A 9,384-nucleotide genomic window follows, 5' to 3' on the forward strand; every position below is an offset into this window, starting at 1 on the left:
CAACGTCGGCGCCAGCAACGACGAAGGACGGTGTACGAGGACGAGCTGTTCCGTCGGTTATTTCGACTCGACAAGGAGAAAGTGGAGTGGTTGTGCGGCGAACTTGCAGACGAACTGCGAGGCGTACGGACGAGCGTTTTGTCGGTGCGGCGGCAGGTGCTGTGCGCTCTCCGTTTTTTTTTTGCCTCCGGGGGCTTTCAAGTGTGCGTCGGCAACGAGCAGACCGTCGGCCTCGCACAACCGACGGTGAGCAAGTGCGTGCGGCGTGTGGCTGAGGCCATCTGCAAAGTCGGCGCACAGAAGGGATGGGTGCGTTTCCCGGCGCACCCCGAGGAAAAAGCGGCAGCGAAGGCACCTTCCTTCCCCGCGGCACCATCCCAGGCGTCGTCGGCTGCGTCGACGGCACGCTGATTGCCATAAAAGCGCCGCGGGGAGACCCAGCAAACCGGGCAGCATTCTGGAGCCGCAAAGGATACTATGCGATGAACACCATGATCGTGAGTAGACTGGCTTTCTGACCGCATGGGTTCGAAAGCCGCGACCTCGACAGTGGAAGTTCACGTCCAAGATTGTCTGCCTGTGTTTCTCGCAGATCTGCGACGCAGACATGAAGATCCTTGCGGTCGACCCTCGCTGCCCGGGGTCTTGTCACGATGCCTTTTCTTGGCGCTACTCACGGCTGCGTCGGAAGGTGCAGCACGGGCTGCTGGAGGATGGAGAGTTTCTTCTGGGTAAGCAGCACTTCGACAGCACGTATTAAGCTACAGCAGTGGCTCATACCTAAAAGAGGCGGGTTATAACATGGATGACATGCAACAATATGATGTATCGTATTTATTTTTGTGTATTTACTGTTACTGCTGGTGCAGAGGCACAAGAAACATTGTTATAAAGTGAATCGTATTTCAAGCGTAAAACATCAAGGCAGAAGAGGTGTGCACATCGTTATTGTCGCGTAAGATATCACAGTACATCATTAACCTAGAAGGCTGTGCTTACAGAGGTAACCCTTAGTCATGAATATTCTGTATGCCTATGAATTCTGGTTCAGCATACTGGCTTTGAGCTGCTTGATATGAATCATTTATTACATAGGCAACAACACACTTCACTGCAAATTTTGGTCGTGCAGGAGACAGTGGATATCCACTGGAGCCGTGGCTGCTCACACCAATGTCAGGGCATCCTGGTGCAAACACTGCAGAAGGGCAGTACAACGCAGCACACGCCTCAATGCGATGTGTTGTGGAACGCTGCATTGGTGTTCTCAAAAGCCGCTTCCGGTGCCTTCAAAGGTACCGGACACTCCACTACCAGCCGGAGCGGGCGGTGGTCATCATTGCAGCGTGTGCTGCGTTGCACAACATCTGTCTTGAAGAAGCCCTGGCTGCAGACGAAGACGACACTACTGATGACCCTGACAACAATGGACCACCTCTGCTTGCCGGGTACTTGGCGGGGACAGGATCCCGCATGACCTACCTGCGTGGTAGAGCCATGCGAGACCGTATAATTGGCCTCTTTGGCACAACCTGTCCGCAGAGGCAAGCACACCTGCAGATGGTGCGGCGACAGCAGCAGCGGCAGCAGCAGCGGCAACAGCAGCACCACCGGCACTAAGCCCTAGACCATCTGGCAGCTGTGGCTGCAATGACTCGCCGTGCTGGCGTGGCGAGTTGTCGTAGCCACTCTTGCTACGGGCAGTGCCATTGCCCTCTGTTAGTGCGTGAGCCCCTGTGTGATATGATGCCCTTGGCCACTGGTAGCCACATTCCAGCATTTGTAAATTACTTTTTCTTACGTGTGCTTGAAAGCCTCCAGTGTCAAGATATGAAGTGCACACACCAACTGCTGCTCCACCGGCAGTGGTCACCAGTACGCCTTTCAGTGCATCAGCAAGCTTGCCGCACAGCTACTGCACTTTCTCCTTCTCAAGTCGAAATACACGCCGAAACAGCTCGTCCAACAAGTGAAATGCATCCTTGTACACCGTCTTTCGCCGTTGCTTACGTCGACCTGCCCACTTAGGCAAACAGTTGCTTGCTGTAACTATGTGTTTGATGAATGTGCACGAGGGAAAAGTGTGGTGTGGAGACTGCTAGGAACCAGTAAAGCGTTTGTTTTTGCACCACGTTTATTCATTGGTCACAATAATTTTGTTCGCCACAGCTGTTCATACTAGTTTGCCAACTGTAACACACAGCAGGGAAACAAAAGCATGCAGCATCAACAGTGATTTGCATATGCCTTGTCGAGTGCTGCGCAGAGATTGCACAATAACAGTTGTATCTTACACTCTGGCCAAACGGGCGAGTTGGCTGTACATTTTTAAGGCGAACAGTGCGAAAGACATAGCCGGAAAGCACAGGAAACACAGGATGAGCACTCGTCCTATGTTTTCTTTGCTTTCCGTCTAAGTCTTACACGCTGTTTGCCCCTTAAAAAAAAAAGCTTCATCTTGACTGCCAGCTTGAATGCTAGTAATCACAGGTTTGGCATGTTGTGCAGACTTGTAGGCCCGATGCAGCCCTGGTTTGCAGTTTTCTGAAACACATTGCATAACTGGTGGAATGCACAGCAAGTGCTACACAAGACATTGCTCTTCGTAGATTTTACTGGACTAAAAAAATCATGTTACGTGTAAAAGACACACGAGTATCACAGACGATGATGCCAACATGGCTGCGTTTGAAGTTGTAAAGGGATCCACAAACGAGAGATATTAACATTGTTGCATCATACCTTTAAAGGCGGAGCTCAAGCATCCGCCAAATTTTTTTTTGCCTGCATTCAACACTAGTTCAGAAGCGACTTTGGACGAATGCTGGCAAGCCTCATTTTTCCTCGGGTCTACTGAGGATAGAACATGTTACAATGCACACAATGGACACTTTACGGAAAAGCAGGAAAAGTAATGCGAAAAAAAAAACGACTCAGGAACATGCAAACAACCTTAACAGACACAAAATAGAAGTGTTCAAAATTTATCCAGAATCCCCATATTATGATGCCCTTCATAACTACAGTCACTTCAGAACAACTTTGCCCCACATATTGCACTTGCCCACATATTGCAATGAAAGAAAACAAGCACTAGAAATTGCACCTTGTGCACCTGCCACAGCTGCAGGTAAACATTTGAAAGGAATGGAAAATAAAAGAGTATAGGAGGCTTTCACACCTGGCAGAGCTTAAATTACATAACTGGAAGAAAATAAACAGTGTGAAGCATCCGGGCCTGCAGAGCTTACAAGAAATAAAAAAAATGATGCTATGGCACATGACAGAGATGATCTTGAATAAATACAAAAACAGAAACCTGACAGAGAAGCAGACAATGTAAATAAACAAACACATAAAACAAATTTTAACAAGCAAACTAAAAATAGTTCAATGAGTCTGCACCTGGCAGAGAAGTAAATAATGTTCTTGAATAAATATAAACATATGAAGAGGTTCTTTCATAAAAATAAAAACAAGCAAATAATGACATAAATATGAACAATTCAATGTGGTGCAGGTGGCTCAAGCTGCTTTTGTAAGATTAGCGTCAGTAGGTTCGCATTCTGGATGAGCAGCTCTTGCTGACCATTTGACGCCTGCACAGCGTCTGTCACCTCCCATATGGCCTGCATGTAAAAATACTTCCAATTACAAATTATTACTGACAACCAATTTTGAGATCTCGCTTAAGCTTTATGTAAAATTTCAGGTGCTGAGATATTTTGGACAAAGTATGGCTGTAGAAGACTCGTGTCAGTTTCATAAACTCAGCTGTCCCAACCACCTCCCACAAGAGGCGTCAAAACAGAAGTAGAGGTGCTCAAAAGAGAGCACTGATATTTATGCTTCAGGTGACGGCTTCGACTCTTCAAAGTGCAGTGTGCGCAGCGAGTACACACCTCCAGCATGCTTTGTTGAAAAGCAGCGTCCTGGCGGTTCCGGGCGTCAGTAAGAGAATCCAAGCGATGCGATTCATACAGCATCTGGCGCAGCACCTTATTGGCCCCATCGTCTCGCCGTCGCTTCCCAAGAAGGCTAGGCGTGGCACGCGTTGAGGGCTGCAGTGGGGGCTCTGGTGTGTGCTGCTGTGAGGGCTGCGGCGAGGGCACCGGTGTAGCTGTCGGGAAAAAAAATGTGCTCATCACGTGGTGGAATACGCAAAACATTTGGTAAAATGTGTTAGAGGACTTGACATAAATATACAGGACAGCAATCTTGGGCAGCATTGTAGTAGCATATTTCATGTGCACATTTGCTAGACTGCTAGGAGATGTCACAGCCTCACTGCAAGAGAAATAAACATTCTGCACTGCGTGGCAAAGCCAGAGAGAGATAGTTTTGTGTGTACTGTAGAATCTCTGCAGTATTTTGGCTACTGCTGCAAATGCTGCCAGAGAGTATAGTGCTATTACTTTCAATCAGCTGCCAGAAAGGGTAGTATGGAGCTTGAATAATGGAAAGCCAACTCACGGTCTGTGGGGCTCCGTGTGTCTTGTCGACAACTTGCTGAGGCTCCCCGTTCATCTCCTCTGCTGTAACAGGGTAAAAGGTGCGGCTGATTGGTACTGGCAAACCATGAAACTAAAAGAGCACTAGCAAAAGAGAAGCAATCAATAATGCTCAACCACTTGTCTATGCATTCCTGCACCTCCTCCGAGACTAAAATACACCACAGATGGAATAAACAGTGCGAGCAAGGCGCAAGGCAAAGACATCATGTTTTTAAACGGCCGACCCCTTGTTGTTGAGAATCGACGCAAGCTGGATCCACAGCTCGCGCTTTTCAACAGCTGTGTATGAGTTTGTTAGGTCGGCAGAAGCCCGGGCCAAGAGCGGATGGCTCTTCATAGACTCTATTACGATTAGCTCTTGCTCGCTAGGCATTCTTCGAGTTGGCGCCATTTCGAGACTATAATTCCCGCTTAGAGAATTGCAGCAGCGAACACAGCGGGGAAAACAAACAAGGAATAGTTTCTGTTCCGCTTTTCGAAAGCAGGGAATAACAGGGAAAAACCTTTGCTCTGAGTTCGGGCTAATATGTTTTTACAGGAACATACGCGTGTGCTGCGCTGCAGCAACTTATAGCACAGCCAAGAACGACCGAAAACGAGCAAGGTTGTTAGCGTGCGCCCAACCGCCTTGCTTGGTTCTTGCTCCTTCCCAACTGAATCATTTGTGCCAGATGTTTATGAAGCCAAAAAAGTTGATTTTATCCAACAAGCCGTGCTTCGTGGACGCCTTGTATTTGCTAAAGTGAAAGAAACAGAACCCAAATCATATGCTTGGCATGTGGCATCTTTAAACCAATAACACAGGCTTACCTCAAGTTGTCTTCGTCGATTTTCGGGCCCGACGTTTCGTGCAGGTTCCTTTCTGGAGGCCCGTGACCTTCACTGGCTTCGATACTTGTTATCCGCTCACTTTGGACAACCAAATAGAACCTTGATTTCAGACGACGCCTAAAAAAGCAGGAACTAGCCGTGGGATCAGCTGTTTTTTAGAAGGCCGCCATGTTCAGTGTTTACATCTGCCAGCGCGCCCTCATGGCAACAAAACTTACCCACGAAAGCAGTTATTTGCAAAAGTGAATGTCCTTCTTGTTTTACTTCATGGCAGTGAGAGTGAAATACACTTTTATGAAAGAATAAAACAATGTTTATTTTATTCACTGCGTATTCTTATAAAAAAGTTAGCATACGGCCCCTTGCCGTGCAAATTGGCCTCTTGTCGTGAAAATAAACTCTTCCGGGGCGGCACCCTACTAGCCATTGGTTGATTCCGCGTTCCGTCACGCGTTGACGTCTAGCCTTGTCGTCATGCTGTCGTCATTTTGACGTAACGCTCTACAACTTTAGAGCGAGTTCCGTAATTCGGGCCCAGGTCTCCTAGCGGAGTACATTTTTTCGGACATGTGGCCCAGTGCGCGCGCGTGGCAACTGTGAAGTGCTCTCTGACTGTGGGTGACCCAGTCCCGGATATTAAACTGCTCAACGTGCGCGCTGCACGACGTGTTGCCCAGCGGCGAGCCATCCGCACTGGCAAACCAGAACACTGGACGCTGTACAATCGCTTAGACGCCGTCTGTCACCGCCACGCCGCCCGCTGCCGCAGACGGAGTTGGGCTCGAGTGTGTGGCGCACTGTGTGACTCCCGTCGCCCTGGCCGTCCCTGGAGGATACTGCGCGCGATGCTCTACCCTGCTGTGCCTCGCTGCGCGCTCCTTACCATCGCCATCGCTCGCGGTATCAGCACGGCGCAGCTGACGGAAGCCCTGGCTGACCACTTCGCGCCGCCTCGCTCGGCACCGCTGGGCATCACGCTGTCCAGCCCCGCGGCTCTACCAGCACGGCTGCAGACAGAGATAGCCGAGCTCTGCAACGCGGATATCACCCCCCACGAGCTTGGCAACGTACTCGAGCGTCGACGCTGCAGCCGCAGTGCTCCCGGAGCGGACGGTATTACGTATCAGAGGCTCCTCAACATCGAGAGCCACCAGCGCCCTGCGCTCCTTGCCGCCTATAACCAAATCTGGGCCAGTGGGGACATCCCGGAAGATTGGAGGAGCGCCCTGGTTGTGCCCGTCCGGAAGCCCGGGAAGCCGCAGAAAGCGCTTACATCTTACAGGCCGGTTTCATTGACCTCGGCCCGCGGGAAGACGCTCGAGGCTGTCGCGCTGCTCCGCCTCGACTGGATCGCCACAGCGTGCAGGGCTCTGGCGCCCGAACAAAGCGGATTCCGGAGAGGCCGCTGCACGGCGGACTGCATCTCCCAGGTGGTCTCGGCGCTCGAGGATGCCAGGGGACGAAGAGAGGTGTCATACCTCATCTTGTTGGACGTACGCAGCGCGTTCGATCTGCTGCCGCACGCCGTCGTCCTCGCTGCCGTGCGTTCACTGGGCGTTAGTGGCAAGCTGCTGGCATATGTGCAGGCCTTCCTTAGCGGCAGAACTTTCCGGGTGCGGGTGGGCAACTCCATCAGCTCGCCCCGCTCCATCCATTCCGGCGTCCCGCAGGGAAGCGTGCTGAGCCCGTTCCTGTTTAATCTGGCGCTTGCACGGCTGCCCCACTGTCTCCCCGCTTCCCGGCACCACGTCCAAATGGCGGTCTACGCGGACGATGTGGCGATCCTTGCCTCCGGTCCAACCTACGAAGGCCCAGCTGTCCGCGCGGCACTACAGAATGCCCTGGATGCGGTCGTCAACCACCTGGGCAACATCGGCCTAAACATCTCGCCAGAGAAAACTCTGGCAATGATGGTGCACCCCCGGCCGAGCTACCGCAAGAACACACCACAGCTCCACCTCTTCGGAAGCCCACTCCCTTGGCAGACCAGCGTCAAGTACCTGGGGGTGACCATTGACCACGCGCCGCGGTGGAAAACGGCGGTGCAAGGACTCCGAGCTGGGAATCGCCGCATCACTGGGTATGTTGCCCGCCTCCTCGCAGGCGGCGAGGGAATCTCAATACCACTCGCGAGGCAACTGTACGAAGGTATAGCCGTGGCGCGATCTCTCTATGCGCTCCCGCTGGTTGGTGTCCGCGCCTGGCAGTGGGAACAGCTGGATGCCGACCACAGAAAGGCCCTGCGTCGCTTTGCGGGACTCCCCAACACCTCGCAGGTGGGCCCCACCTACGCCGAGCTCGGGGCCTGGCCGGTTTCACTACGGGCAGAGCGAGCGGCTCTCAATCACATCGAGCGACTTCACCGTGCGCAGGGCACAGCAGAACTCATAGCCAGGCTCCGCAATTCGCCGCACTCGTGCATGGGGCACGTGGCGCGCCTCTTTGACGAGTGGACGCCGCTAACCCGCTCCATCGCTCCACCTGCCCTGCCGCCGCCACATCGAAATCGGCCGCTGAGCATACAGACGGAACTATCGCGAGTGCGATCCAAGCGCGACACCCCCCGCTGTGCCATACTTCAGGAGGCGGCCGAGCGTCTATATGGCGACTATGCAGACCGAGTGGTCCTCTACACAGACGGCTCTGTGATGGATAATGGAGAGTCCGCCACAGCGTCCTGCGCCGTCCCGGCTCTTGGGATCGAGCGACAGTGTAGAGTGCCGCACTGCCCCTCTTCGACTGTGGCCGAGCTGGCTGGGCTCCACCTCGCCGCGGACATCATCGCCGGACAGTCTCGGATGACAGCTGGGGTGATAGCGAGTGACTCACGTGCCGCCCTGCTGCAACTACGTCATCCCGACCGCGGCACCCCCTGCGTGGCGAAACTGTCTGCCAAACTGTGTGCAGTGCGCGATCGCGGTTGTGACATCGTGCTGCAGTGGGTTCCTTCGCACATTGGCCTGCCCGGTATCGAGGCAGCCGATCGGCTAGCGAAGAACGCGCACATGGGGACAGTGCGATTCCCGAGAGCGACGCCGTGACGCCCTTTGACGTGGCCCGCAACACCATCCACCGTAGGCTGATGGCACGACACCCGGATCCCCGTGTTGCATCCGGGAACCCTCCGCGCCTTATAAGCTTCGTGGACTTCGGCACCAGGGCTAGACGTCTCCTGCTGCGTATCAGAGTTGGCTGTGTGTGGACTGCCGAACGCCGCCAGCGCATCGGAGGCGTCGGGGACGGACTCTGTGCTGACTGCGGCGCGCTGGAAACAGTGGACCACCTACTATGTGAGTGCCCCGCTTTCTCGGGACCGCGAACCGCACTGCGCATAGAATATGGGGAGTTGGGGCTTCACTCTGCTACCTCGGGCGAACTACTGTTCCCGGCCGCATCTGCCTGGGGAACGCGCAGGGCTTTACGCCACCTGATCCACTTTATTGATAGGGCGGCCATTACCGGCCGCTTTTAAACTGACCCGAGGCCGCGCGCATTCCTCTGTGTAGTGTGAGCGCGCCGCCAACATCTCTTCGGGCGCCCCGACGAGCTCCCGCAGCGCCTGGTGCTGCAGCGCTCGCGAAACTCGCCCCACCGCACTACACTATACACACGCGTGGTGGCTTGATCACGGTGTACTGGGGTGAGCACTATTGGGTAGTGATCGGACCCCTGTGTGTCCGGCTCACACTCCCACCTGTATACACAGTTGGACGAGGTCAGCGTATTGTCAATCGCGCTGTGCTGCCCCACCCGCTGTACGTGCGTGGCCGCTCCGCTATTTATGATGCGAAGCCTCGCTCGCTGGGCAGCCGAGAAGAGCTCCCTTCCTCGGCGGTTGGTGCTGTGGCATCCCCAACTGGTGTGGTGTGCATTGAAGTCGCCGACAACACCGCGTCACAGTTCAGGCGGTCAGCCAGCTTTTCAATTTGTGCGGCGTCCCACGCAACCTGCGGTCGCACATAAACACTGGCGACAGCCGTGTCTGTGTCGCGCACGCGCACAATCACTGCACAACACTCCGCCGCCTCCGTCGACAGGT

The 9,384-nt window shown here is 53.7% G+C and overlaps 1 long non-coding RNA gene across 1 annotated transcript; it reads right to left on the reverse strand.

Moving 5' to 3' along the window:
* Nucleotides 1-3,964: 3,964 nt before the first annotated feature.
* Nucleotides 3,965-5,877, reverse strand: LOC144102141 (uncharacterized). Its single transcript, XR_013308183.1, has 3 exons — nucleotides 5,325-5,877; nucleotides 4,474-4,535; nucleotides 3,965-4,120 (listed from the first exon to the last, which is right to left on the reverse strand). It is a non-coding gene; the product is annotated as an uncharacterized LOC144102141 (long non-coding RNA).
* Nucleotides 5,878-9,384: the final 3,507 nt, after the last annotated feature.

Source organism: Amblyomma americanum, chromosome 8, assembly GCF_052857255.1.
Source record: "Amblyomma americanum isolate KBUSLIRL-KWMA chromosome 8, ASM5285725v1, whole genome shotgun sequence".
Classification (NCBI taxonomy): domain Eukaryota; kingdom Metazoa; phylum Arthropoda; class Arachnida; order Ixodida; family Ixodidae; genus Amblyomma; species Amblyomma americanum.